The 17,394-nt window shown below is 35.9% G+C and overlaps 1 protein-coding gene across 2 annotated transcripts in view; it reads right to left on the reverse strand.

The window, feature by feature from the left end:
- Positions 1-17,245: 17,245 nt before the first annotated feature.
- Micu3 (mitochondrial calcium uptake 3) overlaps positions 17,246-17,394 on the reverse strand; it is a 120,438-nt gene continuing 120,289 nt past the window's right edge. Inside the window, exon 15 of one of the 2 annotated variants that reach the window (XM_021265098.2) lies at positions 17,246-17,344. The gene's annotated coding sequence lies outside the window, so the exon portion shown is untranslated. The remainder of the gene's footprint in view (positions 17,345-17,394) is intronic. The other variant, XM_021265094.2, reaches the window with a different exon arrangement.

Genomic DNA, 17,394 nt, shown 5'->3' on the forward strand with positions numbered 1-17,394 from the left:
TTTGCTTCTTGTTCTCACATTTTTGAGGTCAGCCAGTTTGGAAATCCTACTCCTCAAATGAAGCATGGTTCCACTGAACTGGAGAAAGAAGAGTTCTAACTGGCTACTTTCCTTATGCTACTGAACCAACATGATGAAAAACAGGTTGCTCTTTTAGGTGGAGTGACTAATCCTTATAAGAGGAAACAGGGTTGTCCCTATACATTGCCGGTAAGGAGGACTATGTAACCCAGGAGATTATCTGCAGGTGTTTATCAGTACTCCAAATCCATAGGAAAAGTTAACGGGAAATTGAAGCAATTCAAGACAGGATGATTGGAGAGTCAGACTCTTCAGGAATAAGTTTGTGTTTCTCTACCAGGTGAAGAATACTCAGCTAATGTTCTGCCTGAAGGTGGGGAGCATGAATGGATAATGAAAGGATGAGCAACAATTAGGACAGAAAAAAGGACTTTAGTTACTCTGTGTACTTTTTGCTTCTCATGTTATGTGCTTGTGTGCATATGCTAACATTCTCCTCTTTCCTTTAACCACTTTTATAAGCAATTTGCTAGAGGTTTACTTTACAGTTTAGGTTTTAGGTGGTAAACTACTCCATGGAACTGTGACAGATTCTGAGAGGCAATTAATATAGGTACTGTAATATACACATTGGGCTGTGCATCTCTTCATTCTGAGAAAACAGAGGGAAAAGCTCTACCTCAGGATCTTCAGCACAGCCTTAGTGGCAGTGGCTGCTCCTGATGATCTGCTACTCTTTCATTAGAATTTTTTTCAACTCTCACTAATCAGTTGGCCATTATTCTAGTATCTTTTATGTTAAACTTTCCCCATTTAAATCTTTGTGTGGGTTTTGTCTAACTGGACCCCAACTATCTGGTGATACTCCTTGTCTTGTCATCTACTTTGTCTGGTGTCAGTGTAACTATGAAGTTCCTAATCATTAGTGTTTTTTCTCCATCATTTTATGTGTACTACTTCCATGTCTATATATTTATATCTGACATTTAGCTGGACTGTTGGTGAACTTACACTTAATGTAATGTATTCATTTTTCATTACTATAACAAAATACTGGAAGCTGGGTAACTTCATAAAGAAAAGAGATTTATTTAGCTCACAGTTCTGTAGGTTAAAGACCAATGGGGCTAGTGTCAGCTTGGCTGTGGTAAAGGCTCCATGTTGGTTAGGCTTACAATGGCAGGGTGTGTGTGTGTGGATGTGTGTGTGCGTGTGTGTGTGTGCATGTGTGTGTGTGTGTGTGTGTGTGTGTGAGAGAGAGAGACAAAAAGATCACATGTCCAGACAGGAAGCCAAAGCATGACTCAGGGTTCTGGCACTCTCTTTTATAACTACTTGCTCTTGGAAAAACTCACTCCAGGAGACCAGCATTCCCATAAGGGTAGGATCCACAACGACCTAAGGACCTCCCAGTAGACTCTCCTTCCCACATTGCCACATTGGTGGCCAGGCTTCAACACATGAACCCTTTGGAAAGCAAATCACATTTAAATCACAGCATGTAATTATTAACTTGATTGGATATATGTAATCACTTTGATATTCTTTTCTATTTGTTGTTTCCATTTTTTGTTTCCTTTTTCCTGCCTTATGGGTTAAAAAATTTTAAATTACTGCATTTTATCTAATCCATGGTCCTAGGGGTTACAATATACACTGATCAAATTAATATTATATCATGTTATACAATGTCAGAATAATGTACAATTTAAGAGTCTTACAATAGCATATTTTCATTTACTCTTTTCTGTCCTTTATGCTATTATCAAACATTTTAATGATAAACTCAATAATGCATTATTTTTCTTTAAACACTCAAATGCTTTTTAAGGTAAAAGTTATATACAGCATTTATTAAAAGCTTACCACTTATGGTGAACTTTATTATTTTGTACAGTTCAAGGTTTCTAGCTGGTCTCATTCTCCATTTGCCTAAAGAATTTCAATTTTTCTTATGGTGCAGTTATGCTGGTTGCATTCTTCCTGGCAATCTTTATCTGAAGGTATATTCATTAAAAAAGGTTATTTTGCTGGATAGAGTATTCTAGGTTGACACTTCTTTCCATACTTTATAGATAGTATATGATCTTTGTGCATCAGTTTGGATAGGTTGTATTTCCTTGCCTTCAAGTTTACTGATCTTTTCTTCTTCTACTTCTAATCTTTTAAATAAGTTCATACAATGAATATTTATTTCAAAAATTGTACCTTTCAATCCCACAATTATCATTTGGTATTTTACAGTTGTTTTTTTTGGTACCGGGGATCAAACTCAGGTCCTTCTGCATGCAGGGTGGGTGGTGGAACCACTGAGCTAAATCCCCGGCCCTTAATGCCCATTTCTTTTCTCATAACATACTTATTATAGCTCTGAGTTTTTATCTGCAAATTAAACTATCTGGGTTACTTCTTGGCCTACTTCTTTGGACTTTTTCTTTTGGTTAAAGGTCAAATTTCTCTGCTTTTTTACACTGTAATACTTGTTTCCTTTATAGTGGATGTTGTGAATACAATACTGTGAAAGTAGGGACTTTGTTGTTTTCTGCTAATATTTTTGCTGGCAGATGGTTACTGTGCTGGTGGATCAGCTTGATGCTTGAGGACTAATCCTTGAGGATTAGTTTTAGGATGGGTCTAGAGTCAGCCTTAGAGCTAAGTACTCCTAAGCACTCTTGCCCCTAAGTACTCTTATTCATTCGTAAGGTGTGACTTTTAATACTTGGGTTGTTTAGAAAGACTTTACATTCTGGCTGATTTGAACTATGATGTCTCCCAGCACCGTGAGACCTTGAGTAGCTGTTTTCTACAATGGCTCATAGTCTCACCCTGGTTATGTGCAGCTTAGTATTCAAAGACTTACTAATACATTGCTGGGGTATTCTTAGATCTCTGGTGTTTCTTCTCTAAACAGCTCCTCTTCTTTGGTACCATTTCTCATTTTAGCTACCCGAGTTATCCTTAACTCTGGTCTTATTTCTTCCTTCCTAGCAAACCTGTTTTCTGTTTGGGCTCCAATTCCTTGAAATACAGTTCAGAATGTGCTCCAAGGCAGGAAGCCAGAATGAGTATGGTGGTCAGCATATATTTTTCCTTTCTCTCAAGCAAGAATCAAGGCCCTGAAGTATTTGTTGTACAATGTTGTAGTTGTTTGTGGTAGAAGGGTAAGTATAACACCAATTACTAAGTCATGGCTAGAAACAAACTCTCCACCGAGATTTTTTATTTTAGCCAATAAACTGTTTATTTCTTTTATTTTTATTTTTTCCATTAAGTTTATTGATACATTTTAGGTATAAAATAGTTATATTCATCATTGGGATCATGTATCTTGGTTCTTACTTTTTCCCCTTCCCTTTACTCCCTTCACCCCTCCACCCTTCCCTATTTGCAAAGACTATGTTTCCATTTATTCTTTTTCTCATATTTTTTCTTTTCCCTTTTTTCCTTTCCCCTATCCCTCCCACTAGCCCTGCTCCTTTAGACCGTTTCTTCCTATTACACAATATCAATTATACATTTTTTAAATTACAATATCAAAATTTAGAGGACATTACCACAGATTTTACAGAATTTAAAAGGATATAGAAAGCATATTGCAAAAATGCTTTTTGAACTAAATTTGACAACTTCTAAGAAGTACCTTGGAAGTCAAATTAATGAAACTGACTCTGGAGGAAATATAAAATTTGAATAGCACCTATTAAAGAAAGTATATTCCTAGCTTGAAAACCTACCCATATGACAACAACAGGCTCATATAGATTTTAACTGATGAATTATATCAAACATTTAAAGCAGAAAAAAGAAGGAACACTTCCTCATTTTACGAAATCAACATTGTGCTAACACTAAAACTGGATAAAGATAATAGAAGAAAAAAGTATGAACATAGATAAAAATTTGTTTAACAAAACAAACTATTAGAAGAGAGATCTGGCAGTAATGTAGAAAGTGGTTTTATTATAGGGATGGCAGTGTTGGTTCAGCATTGGAAGGTCCACCCCCAGAAGTCATCATTTTAACAGAGGAAAGGAAAAAGCCATATGATCCTCTCAGTGGTTACAGAAAAAGTATTGTACTAAATTCTACAGCTGTTCATGGTAAAAGCTATCAGGAGCCTAGAAGTAGAACAGAACCTTCTCAACAGATAAGACATGTACTCCATACTTCCAGCAAAAACGCCTTATATGAATGGAAAAGATATAATGCTTTCTCCCTAAGGTGGGGAACAAGGGCAGATATGCCTACTCTTCATCCGTCCATTAAACTTTGAAACATAGGCCCAAACCAAAATAGTCTGGCAATTAAAAAGAAACAATTAGCATAGGATTGGTAAGGTATAAGTAAAATCTTTATATGTAGGTGAAATGATCATCTACAGAGAAAATACTAAGAAATCTCTAGGAACCCCTAGAATTTTTATTTGAATTTAGCAGGATTAGAAAACATAAGGTATACATAAAAATTCAGGTCTGTATATACTTGCTATAAATGAAGAATTGGATATTGAAATTTAAAATTTATGTAGGAGTACAAAGGACCTAGAAAAAGAAAAAAAAAAAACAGTGTTGGAAGACATTTATTACCTAATTTTTAGTAGCGGGGATCGAACTCGGGACCTTGGACTTGCGAGGCAGGCAGTGGAACCACTGAGCTAAATCCCCAGACCTCATTACCTAATTTTAAGACTTCCTCTAAAGCTACAGTAATTAAGGCAGTGTTGGCATAAGAAAAGACATATAGATCATTGGAATAAAACAGAAAATCTGGAAATAGAACCACACATATATAGTCCATTGAGTTTTGAAAGATTATTTAACATTAACATTTTATAGAACATAAACTCAACTCAAGAACAGAGGAAAAGATAGTGTTTTCAGTAAATGGTAATAGAACATCTGTTATCTGTATGTAAAAAATTAACCTCAACCCTTTATTTCCATACATAAAAATAACTTGAAAGGATCTATGAACCTAAATATGAAAAACTAAAACTATAAAACTTCAAGAAGAAATTATAAGGGAAAATGTTCATGAATTTAGGGTAGGCAAGAATTTCCTAGGATACAAAAAACATGATGTTTAAAAGAAAAAAATTGATAAATGAGGTTTCATCAAAATTTAGAACTTTAAATGACATTGTTAAGAAAATGAAAAGTAGTCCTTAAACAGACCATATTTATAATACATATAACCTATGGCTAGAATATATAAAGAACTCTTACAGCTCATTAATAGACAACCCAATTAAAAAATAGACACAAGAAGATGATAAATAGCCAGTACAGCACAAGCAAAGGTGTGTAACACTAGAATCAGAAAAATACTAATCGGTACAATAACAAGATCGTATTATATACTCATTAGGGAGATGAAGTTAAAAACCTTTAAAAGAACATATGTCAGCTTAGGTGTGAACCAGTCAGAACTTTCGAATACTGCTAATGTGAATGTAAAATGATAAAACCATTTTGGAAAACAATAGAGAAATTACTTGTATTACTGTTAAGAACCAACAGTTCTGTTCTTAAGTTTTTACTTAAGAGGAATGAAAACACATGTTCACAATAGATTTGTACATACAAGATTTGTACATCCCTTATCTAAAATTCTTGGGACCAGAAGTGTTTCAGATTTTGGTTTGAAATCCACTTGATCTGCAAAGAGGATAGCTACTCCTGCTTTTTTTCATGTTCTAAACTGTTTATTTCTAATAAAGCCGTTTGTGTAATTCCATGGTTTATTTCATACATGCCTCTTGGTGTTTCATATTTAATTCCAACTCTGCATTCTTAGGGTTGAAACTTATTGTTGCTGTTGATTCTGATTCATAGTGGCTGGCCTTTTCTAGATCTGGCAGTCTTTCTTTAAAAGGTCATGTTTGAGGGCCGGGGATTTAGCTCAGTGGTTCCGCAGCCTGCATCGTTTAAGCACAAGATCCTGATTTCGATCCCTGGTACCAAAAAAAAAGGTTATGTTTGATAATCACCCATGAGAGTCTTATGGGATGGCTTTTTCTTCAGTCAGGTGTGTGTGTATGTGTGTGTGTGTGTGTGCGCACACTCATTTCAAGACTCCCTTTAAAGGTATTAACACAGAGGAAGGGGTGTCTAATATTTAGATCTTCTTCATTGCTGATTCAAAGATCAACATACTCATACATTATTAACACAAATACCTGGCCTCTGGGCAGTCAGCTCTTCCAAAAAGCCTTTAGGTTCCCTACCATTCTATTTTGAACCACTTAGAAACTCTCACTCTGCGAGGAATCCTCATGTATGTGGTCTGGTTCCTGGTTATTTCTAGCAAGTCTAATTTGGGCTCCAAGTTACCTACTTCCCACTGCTGGGCACTTGAAGCTCAGCTCTTGGATTTTTAAAAATTTACTTTTCCTTTTAAAATTATTTGAAAAGGGGAAAATCCCTGGAGACTAGAAATAAGCACTTGAGTGTATGTTGTACTTGGGGATTTAGCTACTGTGGAACAGAAATTAACGCAAACCTCTAAGACCCCATGTATCTGGGAGCAGAAACATATATTACTTTTATAATCAAGCAAAAAATAAAACAAAAAAGCAACAGAAATCTTTATCTGAATAACATACACATTTCGGTGGTAATATATCACTGTGAGAAAATGAGTTATTAATATAATCTATTTAGCATTTTCCTGTTTTAAGGATACTTTCCATGGACTGAATCTTTGTAAATTTTAGAAAAACATATTTAAGTTGACAAATGAAGGCTGACATTTAGCTATGGTTTAATAGGCTGAAGACCAAGCAAATCCTATTCCTTTATTTGTTCATTTTGCAATAAATCTTGACATCACCTTCTCCTCTTTCTTAAATTTGCTTACTTAGTAGGGCACAATGCAGTTTTGATGTGCAATCTGATTTCAAAGGAATCTTTGAGATAGCTAATCTTCTGTACACTCACTGTAATTAAATATTATAGCACAAATGGTACATAAGATACTCACTTTCTTGAGAACCTCTTTGCACCAAAAAGCAATGACACACAAAAGTATAGATTTTCAGAGTGCTTTTTTTGTAGGTTTTTCAGCTTGAACTTTTAACTCTTATACCACCTAGAGCTTGCTAAAGCATTATATAGCATAGGCTCAAATATTTTATTGTTTTTCATTCTGTCCTAACTCTCATTTTACCTCAGTTTAAAATCTCCTAGCTGACTAATCTGCTTACCTTTATGCTATTTGCTTAATCTACTTGCTTCAAACTACTTGCTTGAAAGTATGCATATAGAAAATGCCATATTAAATTAAGCAAATAATCAATTTCAGTTGTCTCTTGTGGTAAAAGTGACTAAAATATATTTTATCTGCGAGTATGGCTGCCATCTTTAACCTTTATAAATCCAGTAACTGATTTCCGCCTGTGTTCCTTCAAAACTTAATTCCTTTTCCAGCCCAGTCATGTAAGCTTAAACTATGTGGTAGTTTCATAAATTCACACTCACCATTATTTTTTATTTTTCCTAAGGCCATCTTTCTGTTCCAATAAGCAGTCTAAGTCTAGATTTGGCAGCTAAATCCTTGTAACATATGACTTTTATTAGACTGAGATCTTAAGGTTGTTTTTCTTTTTTTTTTTTCCTGGTACTGGGGATCAAACTTAGGACCTTGCACTTGGGAGGCAGGCGCAGCACCACTGAGCTAAATACCTGGCCTGAGATCTTAAGTTTTAAAAATGGCTTTTCTTGAAAAAAGTAAACATACTCATTAACTAAAAACACTCAAAATGGTTCAATAACAGCTCATTAAATATAACTATCATCTCTACCTTCAAAGGTAACTATTCTTAGTCCTTGTGGGTATTTCCAGATATTCCAGAGTTTAAATACTCTATGTTATTTTAGATACTCCCCCTTGAAACCAAATTAAAATGACAGAAAAAGGATATTTTAAAAACAAATTTCTTTTTCAAGTATAAGAAAACTAGAGAAAGAGAGTACAGGGACAAAATCTTTAAATCTCAGAAAAAAATAGGAATTAACTTGCAGATCAAAGGGCAGTTAAGTGCCTTTATCAGGAAGGTACCCTAAAAGAGGCAGATTTCCACAGCAGAATTCCTGAAAGGCTTAAATAGTGAAGGATCCAGATACTTCTGACAACTGTACTTTAAATAGGATGGATTGATTAAAATTCTATTTAGGAAGCATTTAGATTTCAGGCCCTTTAAGTGATTTTAGTCACTTTACCATTGCTGGGACAAAATGCTCAACACCTGCAATTTAAAGGAGGAGAGATTTATTTCAGCTCATAATTTCAGGGGTTCAGTCCATGGTTAGCTGGCTGTAACGCAAAAATGACATTGATGGAAGGGCAGGGTGGAGAAGAGCTGCTTAATCTATGCCAGCCAGGAAGCAGAGAGAGAAGGAAGGATCTGGGGACAAGAATAATCCTTCCATGTCATGATCCTACTGACCCACCTCTTTTGACAAGGCCCCACCTCCTAACAGCACATTCAACTATGATATTATTAATAAACCAATCAACTGATAAGTATAATTTCCTCTCAATCCAATCATTTTTTTTTTTTGGTTCTTTTGAGGCAGGGTCTTCCTTTGTAGTTCAGGGTGGCCCTGAACTATGTAGCCCAGGCTGGTCTCGAACTTGTGGCAATCCTCCTGCCTCAGCCTCCTGAGTGCTGGAATTACAGGTGTATGCCATCACACCTGGCTCCTCCAATCACCTTTTAAAAGCCCCACCTCTCAACATATGAAAATTTGGGGGACATTCTAGATCTAAATTATAATAGTTCCCTCCCTCACATGCCAGTAGAAAACTCTTCAGAAGTCAAACCAAGCTGGGTGTGGTGGTGCACATCAAGTATTTCCCCCTTAATTAAATGCCATGAATTTTTAAGTTTTTAGATTGAAAGGATTATTGAGTCCTCAGAGCAAACACTGGATAAGACATTTATCAAGGAACATCCATTTGGAATAGGACAAAAAATAATGAGATTCTACTAAGTTCCAAAGAGAAGTAAAACTGGTGAGGAATCAGAATGACATGTGATTTCTTGAGAACACCACCCAAAACTAGAAGATAATGTTTTCAAGATTATTAGGAGAAAGATGTGCCATTCTAGATTTCTATCCCAGGACAGTCTGTTACCCAATCATGAGGGCAGAATAAAGGCATTTTCAAGGCATACAAGTGAGAAACTTATTATGCAATCATTCCCAGGGTATATGGAGCATTGTGTTCCACTCCAAAAACTGAAAAGAGGGTGACTTGGCAAATAAAAAGGGGGGTCTTGGAGTGACATGGCTGCAACAGGCCTAGAGAGCAACCATTCTAGATGAGATGGTGAGATAGAGAGCTCCAGCAGAAGTTTCCAAAATAATAAAAACTTACATATCATCTGACGAATTCAAATGTATTAACAATCTATATATAGTTCTGGAGGTAAGCCTAGACTAAATTGATGGTAGGTAAAAGAAAGATACTTAAAAATTAAGGAAACTCAAAAGGAGAAAATTATTAATCCTAGGAAAAGTAAGCTGTTAGAAGGAAATGCAATAATTGATGAAGCTATAAAAACTGATTTAATGGAAGTTATTCTCTATACTGAAAGATTGGGAAGGGGAACCTTGTCTGTATGTCTTGAGGGGGACTTGTATAACAGAGCTAAATTACTATTTCCCAATGGTACAAAGTCAATAGTAATCCAAAAATTAGATCTATAATATTAGTATATTATCTTGAAATATGAAGGCAGATACTCACAGAAAATGCTAAAGGATTTCAAACTGCCTCTGAGAAGCAAGAATGAAGGCTTCTGGAAAAAAGAGATGCAAAAAGTTGTTTTTGAATGATTTTAGAGCTCTCTGGCTTTTAAATATATAAGCAAGTAACTTAAAAATTAAATTGCTGTGCACTGAAAATATTTCAACAGTAGCAGAGGAAATTTTTAAAAATATCTTATTGGGCTCCCATAAAAATGTCCTACAGATCATTTTATATCACAGCATAAATGGGAGAAGCCCAACCAGGCATCAGCAGCATGGGAGCACAGGCCCCAGCTGGGGGCCCACCCAGACACCAGCGGCTTGGATATGCAGGCCCCAGCCAAACACCCACTTGGAAAACAGGTGCACAGGCTTCAGCCAGAGGCCCACCCAGACAGCAGTAGCACTGGTGCACAGGCCCCAGCCAGACACTAGTGGCTTGGGCATGCACAGCCCAGCCAATGGCCCGCTTGGAAAACAGCTGGGCAGTCAAGCAAGCCCCAGCCAAAGGGCTGCCCAGATACCATCGGGAAGTGTACGCAGACAAAAGCCAGAAGCCTGAGCAGACAAGAGCCCAGCATGGGGATCTAGAAGGCCATCATTCTGAACCCAGGTAGTGGTGCAGCGGTGAGCAGCAGAGAGAATGCCTCTTGGAGGCTTGCTGAGAATGGGAGACCACTGGGTGAGCAAAGATTCACCTCAATAAAGGCACAGTACACTGCATTGGTTGAAATGAGAAGACACCTAAATAAGTATCAAAATCAGACTTCCAGATCACCAAAGGCAACTCCAAGGGGCAATGAGATGGAACAATCTGAAACTCAACCACCTGGACTCACTGAACTGGCAATGAAAGAGGATCTGGAAAAAATGAAATCAGAAATAATTTCTCAGACAACAGAGATTGTGCCCATAGTGTAAAACATGAATAATAACTCTGGAGCAAACACAGATAAAAAAAAATAGAGGACATGGGAACATGATGGAATCCCATCATAGGAAACAAATGGAATCCATAAAACAGATGCAAACAGATATCCAGGAGATGAAAAACTCCATTGAAAGTTTACTCAGCAGAATGAGCCAAAGTGAGGACAGAATATCAGATATAGAAGACAGGATTGTGATTACTGACCAGGAAGAGAAAGATTTTTTAAAAATAGTAAGGGACCATGAGAAATCAATCCAGCAGCTGCTACATGATGCAAAGAAGAATAACATAAAACTGATTGGAATCAATGAAGAAACAGGAGACAGTGCAGATGACATAAAAAAACTGTTCACAGAAGTAATGGCAGAAAACTTCCCAAGCAGGGGAAAGAATTTGACACACAGAGAAGTGAGGTATATAGGATTTCAACAAGCTGGGATTAAAAAAAAAATTACAACTAGGCATATAGTAGTCAGGATTCCAGAAACTCAACAGAAGAACAAAATCCTACAAGCAGTTAGAGAAAAGAAACCAATCACATACAAAGGAAAGTCCATCAGAATCACAGCAGACTTCTCAATGCAAACCCTCAATTAAAGAAAAGTCTGGAGTGAAGTATTCAAGCTGTAAAAGAAAACAATCTCCAACCCAGATTGATGTACCCTGAAAAACTATCTTTCAAAACCAATAGAGAAATAAGATACTTTCATGACAAAGAGCACTTTAGGAACTTCATGAATACCAAACCAGCACTCCAAAAATTTTTAATATCCTAGGAAAAGACAGTGAGGCCCACAACCCCCCCAAAAGCCCAGCAGAATGAATACATCAGGAAAGACAAGAAATGAAATTCAAAGGGAGAGAATCCACCAACAGGAAAAGTCATGACAAGGATAAGTCAATAGATATCAGTTGTAACCATCAATGCTAATGGTCTCAATTCACCAATCAAAAGAAATAAACTGGCAGAATGGGTCAAGAAGCAAGATCCAACAATATGCTGCATACAAGAAAAACACCTAATTCAAAAAGAAACTCATAGACTGAAAGTTAAAGGGTAGAAAACAATACTCCATGCAACAGGTACTCAAAACAAAAGCAGGAGTAGCTATCCTATCTGTAGGTAAAATGGATTTCAAACCAAGACTAATTAAGAGAGAAAAAGAAAGACACTACATCCTTATAAAGGGAACAATCCAAGAGGAAGAGATGACAATTATAAATATATATGCACCAAATACTAGTGCACCCAATTATATAAAACAAATAATGGACATGAAAAATCAAATAACCACTAATACAATAGTGGTGGGGAACCTCAATACCCCAGTGTCACAAACAGATAGATCAACTAGACAAAAAGTAAACAACAAAATACTAGAACTCAACCAAACTCCTGAAAAAATGGACTTAATAGATGTTTAAAAAGTGTTCCAGGCCAAAAAAATCAGAATACACATTCTTTTCAGCTGCACTTGGGTTGTTCTCCAAAATAGACCATGTACTTGCTCACTGAACATGTTTAAGTAAAGGAATTGAAGTTATCCCCTGTATATTATCAGATCATAGTGCAATTAAATTGGAGATCAATAGCAAAAGAAACCACAAGAATTTCATAAACACTTGGAAATTGAACAACACACTTCTGAATAACGAATGGGTCACAGAGGAAATTAAAGAAGAAATTGGACAGTTTCTACAATTAAATGACAATGCCAATAAAATATATGGGAATTTATGGGACACAATGAAAGCAGTCTTACGAGGGAAATTCATACCAGTGAATACGCATATTAGGAAAACAGAGCAAGTGCAAATAAATAACCTGATGCTGAACCTCAAGCTTTTAGAAAAAGAAGAGCAGGGTAAACCCAAAGCTCATACAAGGGAGGAAATTATAAAGATCAGAGGAGAAATCAATGCAATGGAGACTAAGAGAATGATATAAAAAAAAATCAATGAAACAAAGAGTTGTTCTTCAAAAGAATCAACAAAACTGACAAACCCTTAGCCAACCTTATCAGAATAAGGAAAGAAAAGGCCCAAATCCATGCAATTAGGAATGAAAAGGGTGAAATTACAACAGATCCAGCAGAAATCCAGAGGATCATCAAGACCTCCTTCGAGAAACTATGTGCCAATAAGATGGACAACACAGAAGAAATGGACAGATTCTTAGATACATATGAATTACCAAAGTTGAATGAAGAAGACCTAAAAATTCTAAACAACCCAATATCAATCAATGAAATTGAAAATGTAATTTAAAACTTACCAACTAAGAAAAGCCCAGGTCCTGATGGCTTCACTGCTGAATTCTACAAGACATTTAGAAAAGAACTATTGCCACTACTGTTTAAATTTTTCAATGAGATTGAAAGGGAAGCAATACTCCCAAATTTATTCCTGGAAGCAAGCATCATCTCGATCCCCAAAGCAGAGAAAGACCCAACAGAAAAAGATAACTATAGGCCAATCTCACCAATTAACATAGATGCAAAAGTTCTCAATAAGATACTGGCAAATAGAATGCAGAAGATCATCAAAAAGATCATACACCCTGACCAAGTGGGATTCATCTCGGAGATGCAGGGATGGTTCAACATATGCAAATCAATAAATGTAATACACTGTATTAATGGAGCCAAGGACAAAAACCATATGATCATCTTAATAGATGCAGAAAAAGCGTTAGAAAAATCCAACACCCATTTATGACAAAAACCCCACCGAAAATTGGAATAGACAGTCTTTATCTCAATCTGATAAAAGCTATCTCTGAAAAAAACAACAGCTAACACCATACTAAATGGTCAAAAAGTGCAATCATTCATGCTAAAATCAGGAACAAGACAAGGATGTCCACTATCACCATTCTTGTTCAATACAGTTCTGGAAACATTAGCCACAGCAATTAGACAAGATAAAGAATAAAAGATAGGAAGTGAAGAAGTTAAATAGTCATTATTTGCAGATGGCATGATGCTCTATATAGAAGACGCCAAGAACTCCACCAAAAGTCTTCTAGACTTAATAACCCAATTCAGTAGAGTGGCTGGGTACAAGTTCAACACACAAAAGTCCTGTACACGAACAACAGACTCACTGAGACAGGAACTGTAGAAACAACTACTTCCACAATAGCATCCAAAAAAATGAAACACCTAGGAATCAACCTAATGAAAGAAATCAAAGACCTCTTCTCTGAAAACTATAGCATTCTGAAAAAAGAGATCGAAGAGGATATCAGAAAATGGAAAGACATCCCCTGTTCCTAGGTAGGAAGAATCACTATTGTGAAAATGGCCATACTTCCAAAACTTCTATATAGATTCAATGTGATCTCAATTGAAATTCCAGCAGCATACTTCACAGACCTTGAAAAAACAATCCAAAAATTCATTTGGAACAAGAAGAGACCTAGTAGAATAGCAAAAGCAATTCTAGGCAACAAAGACAAGAGAGGGGGTATCACAATTCCCAACTTGCAACTATACAACAAAGCCACTGTGAGAAAAACAGCATGCTACTGGCAAAGAAACTGATGTGAGTACCAGTGGAACAGATTAGAAGATGCAGAAACAACTCCAGACATACTCAGCCATGTCATCTTTGACAAAGGAGTCAAACATTCTCACTGGAGCAAAGACAGCCTCTTTAATAAATGGTGCTAGAAAAACTGGGTTTCAACTTGCCAAAGATTATCTCTCACCATGCACTAAAGTAAAATCGAAATGGATCAAAGATCTGAATATTAAAATAGAAACACTAAACTGGTTGGAAGAGAGGTTAGGTAGAACTCTTGAAGACTGGTGTAGGAAAAGATTTCATGAACAAAACCTCAGGCGCACATCAACTAGCACAAAGAATCAACAACTGGGATCTCATCTCATTAAAAAGCTTCTGCACAGCAAGAGAAATCACCAACAGTGTGAAGAGACAACTCACAATGTGGAAAAAAATTTTTACCAGCTGTTTCTCCGACAAAGGTCTATTATCTAGAATATATAAAGAACTTACAAAAATCAGACCTCCCAAATTTAAAGAGCCAGTGCAAAAATGGGCATATGAAATAAACAGACATTTCTCAGACAAAGAAGTAAAAATAGCAAATAAACATATGAAAAAATGTTGAACATCACTGGTCATTTGTGAGATATAAATGAAAACAACACTGAGACTCCACCTCACTCCAGAAAGAATGGCTGCTATTATGAAATCAACCAATAAGAAATGCTGGCAGGGCTGTGGGGAAAAAGGAATCCTTCTCCACTCTTGATAGGAGTGTAGACTTGTGAAACTACTGTGGAAATCAATACGGAGATACCTAAAAAAATGGATTAGAGCCAAGGATTTAGCTCAGTGGTTCTGCTGCCTGCCTTGCAAGCACGAGGACCTGAGTTCGATCCCTGGTAACAACAACGAAAACCCAAAAAACTAGGATTAGCTATTGACCCAGCTATTCCCCTGCTGGGTATCTTCCCAAAAGAATTAGAAGAATCGAGGGCCAGGGATTTAGCTCAGTGGTTTTGCCACCTGCCTTGCAAGCACAAGGTCCCAAGTTCAATCCTCGGTACCAAAAAATAAAAATAAAAAAAATAAATGGTTAACTTTGGGCCGGGGATTTAGCTCAGTGGTTCCACCGCAAGGTCCTGAGTTTGATCTCTGGTATGGCAAAAAAAAAAAAATCATACTATAGCAATATATGTGCACCCATGTTTATAGAGGCACAATTTGTAATAGCTAAAACTTGGAAATAGCCCAATTGCCCATCAACTGGAGACTGGATAAATAAGATGTGGTTTTTTTTTTTTTTTTTTAAATAAAATGGAGTACTACTCAGTCATAAAGAATGAGAAACTAGAGACATAACTAAATGGATGCACATTGAGGCCATACTCTTAAGTGAAATAAATAGGACACACATGTGTGAATATCAAATAGTTTCTCTGGTGTGAGAAATTGAAAGTGTAAATAAGGATCAAAATATATAACAGATAATGTGAAATAAGAAGAAAAAATCCAAAGGGGAAGGGGAAGTGAGAGGCATAGGGAAAGGAAAGAAGGGAGGAATAAATATGAGAAAAGGAAAAAATAGAAACCAAGTCTTTGTAAATAAGGAGGGAAGGAGGGGTTGAAGGGAGGGCAGGGGAATGGGGAAAAAAATAAGAACCCATATCATGTACAGGTACAAATTTCCAATGATGAAGGTCATCATACTGTATACCTAAAATGTACCAATAAACTTATTGAATAAAAAAAAATAAATGGACCTATTTTTCATGATTTCATACTTATTTCATTGAACACATATACTTGATGATATACAAATTTATATATGCATGTACTGGGATACTATAATCCTAGAAGTAAAATTCTAGTTCAAAAGTTTGAGATATTTCACCCTCCAAAGATACTATACCCAATCTTAAAGCTTCACTAGCAATGTCTGAGAGACCTAAATTGTCCCACCACTCCCCAACACTATGTAGTATAAAACTATGCTACATATCATAAAACTCATTACTATAAATCTCATATATATAATTTTGATTTGTCATATTTATTTATTTTCCTGGAATGTTGTGATAGCACATGTCTGTACTTCCATCTACTTGGAGGCTGAGGGAGGAGGATTGCAAATTTGAGGCCAGCTTTTGCAACCTGGCAAGAGCCTGTCCTAAAATAAATAACAGAAAGGGCTGGGGATGTAACCCAGAGCTAGAATGCTTGCCTAGAATGTGTGAGGCTTGGGTTCAATCCCCAGTACCACAAAAGATTCAAAAGTTATTTTTCCAAAAACTGTCCACTCAGTTCTAATTTTACAAATTAATCCTCATTCAGATCTCATTTCCATCCTCTTACGTTTTCCATTCTATTTCTCATTAGCACTTTTCCCTCCTTTCCTTCACAATTTTGGACAAAATTTATTTTTCTCAGAAAAATTTTATAGTAATGTTTTCAATTTTTCTGAGCACGATATACTTCTAAGGACATAATGTAGGTACATTCTTTTTTTAAGATGTATGCCAAAATGTTCATTGTGATACAAAGAGAATTATACAGTATTTCACTGAATCTAAGATTTGACATTGCAAGATAAACCATTATTTTATGAGTTACTAAGAAAGTAAATATGCTGCCAATTAAAAAATAAAGCAATGCTTTCTTATTACTTAGAATTTTTATTATACTTAGTGAATAGTATACAATTCATATTTTTACATCTTTTGCAAATAAAAGCATTGTGTTTTTCAAAAGTGTTAATTTACTGTATGGTTATAAGTAGGATAGTAAGTAACGCATTCTGAAAACTGGAAAATTCTAGGTATTATTTTAGAGAGAACATCAATATTAGTAAAACAGGCGACTGTGGTTTTGGTTTGTTTTAAGACATTTAAATAATCAGTTTTGTGAAGCAAATTGATATTCTATTAAGTCACATATAAACTTTTTTAAAGCTTTCTAGTTCTAATAACTATAGGTTTATAATACTGGAATAAAATACTTCAAGAGGCTTTATGGCTTTGTGATTTACTTACCTACAAAGATGCTGCTGAGATCAATTTCACTGGCATGTATTAGCATAGAAGAGGTTGTAAGACCAAATGGAGGCTTGGTAATCCATAAAGATTCGCTAAATTTGGAGGTGACATTTTCAGAAAAACAGCCCACAGATGTACACAA

Source organism: Heterocephalus glaber, unplaced genomic scaffold (genome assembly GCF_053883595.1).
Source record: "Heterocephalus glaber isolate CG9 unplaced genomic scaffold, H.glaber_assembly_v1.0 deba00001461, whole genome shotgun sequence".
NCBI lineage: Eukaryota > Metazoa > Chordata > Mammalia > Rodentia > Bathyergidae > Heterocephalus > Heterocephalus glaber.